Here is a 4,245-nt window from a genome sequence, read left to right as displayed (position 1 = left end):
TGATCAATTCCCCTATAGCGCATGTGTTTGGACTGTGGGGGAAAGCGGAGCACCCGGAGGAAACCCACACCGACATGGGGAGAACATGCAAACTGAATACCGATCAGTAATATCAGGTGATCATGAGGTAAAGCAGGCCTGTTATCTATTCCTGTCCTCACACTGGTGTCCCGCCGTGACCTCTCAACTCTTCAGACCCAAAGAAGACTTAATAGACTTAATAAACTGACCTGACCCTGAAAATCTCTGACCACACTGAGCTGAATCTGTCCTCTTCTGACCTCTCACAAACATAAAGCACACTATATACACTGTAGATATATCTGTAATGAACTGTTTCTAATTATTGTGTTTTGTGTTTAATTACAGTGGTGAATTGCATTATGGGATGTTGATCTCTGCTCTGTCCACTTCTGATGCTGTAAGTTCAACTCTACAGTTTAACAAAGTGACTTTTATTAACATTTCAGTCGTTTAAAGCAATAATATAATGTATAATAAATAATAGTTAGAGAAATAATCTGTAAAATGTGAAGAAAATGTGCTGCAGGTTATTACAAGGTGTTTGTAGTGTAAAATACAACCCCAACACACACAATATAGCACTGTAGATTATTATAGATGATCAGAAAAGTCACTTTTTTTAAGGTTTTTTTCAAGGTTAAAAGTTGTTGAATGAAAGATCAAGACTCAATAATGCAATTTAAAAGCAGAAATAAATAGAGGACAAATAAAAACACTAATCACAAAACACAGAAAACACACACAGATAGAAAAGAGTTGAAGTCTACTCACCTGCATGCAGCACACTCAGCATTGCACAGTGTTTTCATGATTATACGAAGGTGCATGGTGAATGTGGAGAGGAAGAGTCTTCTCAAATAACAATAACAGCCTTTATATATCAGTAAACAAAGGAGACAAAACAGGAGTGAAGTCAGCAAGCTTTATTGATTAATCTTAGTTGCGTACATCGGTTTAACATCGGTCTGACCTTTAATGGGTGATGTTATAACAAAGCAAAAGTAAACTGATGGCATTAAAACAGCGTACAGTGATATTAAAGCCTTTAACTGAAGACATTTGCTGCATTCTAATTCACATACTATCATCCTATAGTATTCGAAAAAGGAACTCATAGTATAATTGAGTGTAATATTTCCATTAGAAAATTCGAAGAGCAGACCTTTAGAACCCCTTATTGGTTCACTAGAGATTTAGTGGGTAAATATTGCTAGCACCTGATTACAATTCATGCAAGATCACATTAAATTTATATAACTATAAAAGCATTATAAGGAACAGTAGTCCATTTTAAATTGTGTGTTTAACGTATACCTGAATACATGGATTTTATTTATGGAGTTTTATTCATTCAAAAACATTACAGAAAGCAGATGGAAATATTGGCTGATGACAAATTAAGAGAATAATTCTTAGGATGTTTCATAATTCACATAGGCTACATACCGAGACAATTATTCACTACTCTCATAAAAAGTGACACAAATCGGGCGCTATAATTTTTAAATGCGTTATTTTGATCTGGCGTTTACAACAGGTGATCACACTGTTGAGCGTGAATTCGATTAGAACTACAAATACGGGGGAAAAGGTGTAAACAAACTACAAAAATGGCGGACGCGCGGAATTGACGGTTGAGTGGAGAGGCTCGGTGAAATGTTTGATTGACTGCTAGTAATGGTAATTTGTAATATCGAACCTTCTGAATACATCTATTTAATGTTTTTAGCAATATATTTCATCTTCAACAGCAATGTGGTCTTTTAAAGACATGTTTGGTCATTAACTTCTAAATCTGTAACTATCCAAACACCTGAGGAGATTTCTCTGCATGAAAGACTCGTGAATGGCAGATTAACACACAGATGAATCTACAATAAGGTAGGAAATTAAATATGGAAGAAATGAGGATGATGTGTAGAGATAACTAAGCAGCGTAACAATCCGTTAATGAGGAAATAGTTTATCTATAAGCTTCCATACTCATCTGTTAACATTACACACCTAAATGTATTTCTTTACAAAAAAATAAGTACACACTTTTAGGACATAGTATAAGTTGGCAAATTTGTATGCAGCAATTCTCTAAATTCTAGTTATACAAACATCCCTTTAAACCACCCAACATAAAGCTAAACTAAAACAGCAAGCATTATAAACTAATGGAAAAATAGGTGAAAGCAATGTAAATGACTGCATCAATAAAATGTATATTAATGATTATAGGATTTAAGCAGAATAATTAAATGACTAATTACTTTGAGTAGACTATATTGATTATAAATGAGAATAAACAAAAACTGTGAAATATCTGTTTGTTTTATTAAGCATAAATGTTGCTTGTAAATCCCTACATCTCACATGACTCTAACCCAGTGCTTAATTTGTGAATTACGAGGTCCCGAAACAGATTGGGGTAACAGATCCGGCAAGCTATGGAAGGATGGGTGAGGAGGGCATTTGAGGAGGGGTATCGGTAAAATGAGGTGCCTGATCAGATTTCAGAGGTTCCGGATCCGGCGTGTTATGGCACAAATTTAGCCCTGCTCTAACCCAATCTCATGGGAAAACATAACTACTGTAGGTACTGTCGAATAAATAAGTCGACGCATTAATGCAATGCAAGCTGTAAAATGTATGAATGTTCAAAAGAAGACGTGCCCCCTAAACCAACCTTTCCCATGGAGTGTGGCCTAAATATAACCTACTGAAATGTATGAATGATAGTTAAGATGTGGAGTAAGATTTAATTCACAGGTTCACCTTAGCATATTAGAGTTTACTCGTACTATAAACACAATTGCCTTGAAATGAGCCCAGACGCGACTGTCAGCCCTCCCCTGATGACCTGCACTGCATTTTTACTTTCAGTGCCCCAGCGCACTTATCATTAGTGCGACTGTTTCAAAGAAAACAGGAAGAGGCTTAATCTCGTTTAGTAATTTTAATACAAGAATTGTTGTGCTGTGAAGTAATATCAAATTGTTTATGGAAAGCATCGTCAATGCACCGTGATGCACAGAGATATCGAACTGAAATGAATTGATGGCATGACAATCAAAACCAAAAAGGTTCATTTTGGTTCAAATCAAGGGCATTAAATAATAAATTGTAGCAATTTTAAGCCATTTTTGTTTTACACCACACTGATGGTTCTGGTCCAAAACTCACCAAAATGCAATCATGTGACAACATCCACATCACTCATTGGGCTGGTTTGTCATTGAACATATTTCCTAAACTGCTTTTCCATTGGTCAGAATAATATATATATATATATATATATATATATATATATATATATATATATATATATATATATATATATATATATATATAAATATATTCCTATGAAAGAGTGCTGAGAAACACAGAAATGCGCACTTTTTGCTGTTGTGCCTGTTTGAGTCTAGATCACATTATCACCACAAATGAACTGCTCCAATGTGTACTGAGATTGCTGCCTTCACACCTGCCCAAACGAACCCCACCATATAGGAAAATGACCTAAAATGCAAATCCGCTAAGCTAAACAATGCAGTTGTGAAAGCTCCACCAATGTGATCTGCTCAGGTACAAACTTGTACCTTTTGAACAGGTACTGCCCCAGTGACAGCTTTTGCAGCTTTATTTTTGAGAGTATATCATGAGAAGTTACTAGCAATGTTTGCAGGATCAAAAAGGCCTAGGTTTTTGGGCTAGTATTGCCAAAATTGTACAAATAATGTTTTTCTGTCTTCTTGAAAACTGCAGTGCACACATGCTGAGATGAACCACCAGACCTACAATCAATCCTTTTCAAATAGTAAGAAAAATTATATTTAAGAAAAAAAGAAAATAAGTTGACAGAGGTTGATAATATAGCGTAATAAGTGATCTTTTTTAAACTGGTGGCAAATTTTGGACAAAGAACATAAATTTAGATAAGTGAAGTTTCACAAACTTATTTGAAGAGGAGCATGTGATAGGACTGATCGCAGCTGGTCTCTCATCTGTTATCATTAGTAAGCCAATCGGATCGTTCCAGATGATTCCAAATAAACAGCCAATGTAGCGTTACTCCCTCATCTGCGTTTTTAATAGAATCCACCATTCAACCCATCTCCACCTTTCCTCCTTTACCAGGGGGAGCTCTTGAGACCTACTTAATCTCGTACCCCCTTACATGCTCATTTACCAGGCGGGAGCTGTGGGCTCAATTATCTCCGAGCTTAGGGTTCT

General features: G+C 35.9%; 1 protein-coding gene across 1 annotated transcript in view; it reads right to left on the bottom strand.

Annotated features, from left to right (window-relative positions):
* LOC147838311 (uncharacterized) overlaps nt 1–4,245 on the bottom strand; it is a 441,300-nt gene that overhangs the window by 413,888 nt on the left and 23,167 nt on the right. The window lies entirely within an intron of this gene.

This window comes from Danio rerio, chromosome 22 (assembly GCF_052040795.2).
Source record: "Danio rerio strain M-AB ecotype USA chromosome 22, GRCz13ab, whole genome shotgun sequence".
In the NCBI taxonomy this organism is placed as follows: Eukaryota; Metazoa; Chordata; class Actinopteri; order Cypriniformes; family Danionidae; genus Danio; species Danio rerio.
This window is presented reverse-complemented; position numbering and strand designations above follow the sequence as displayed.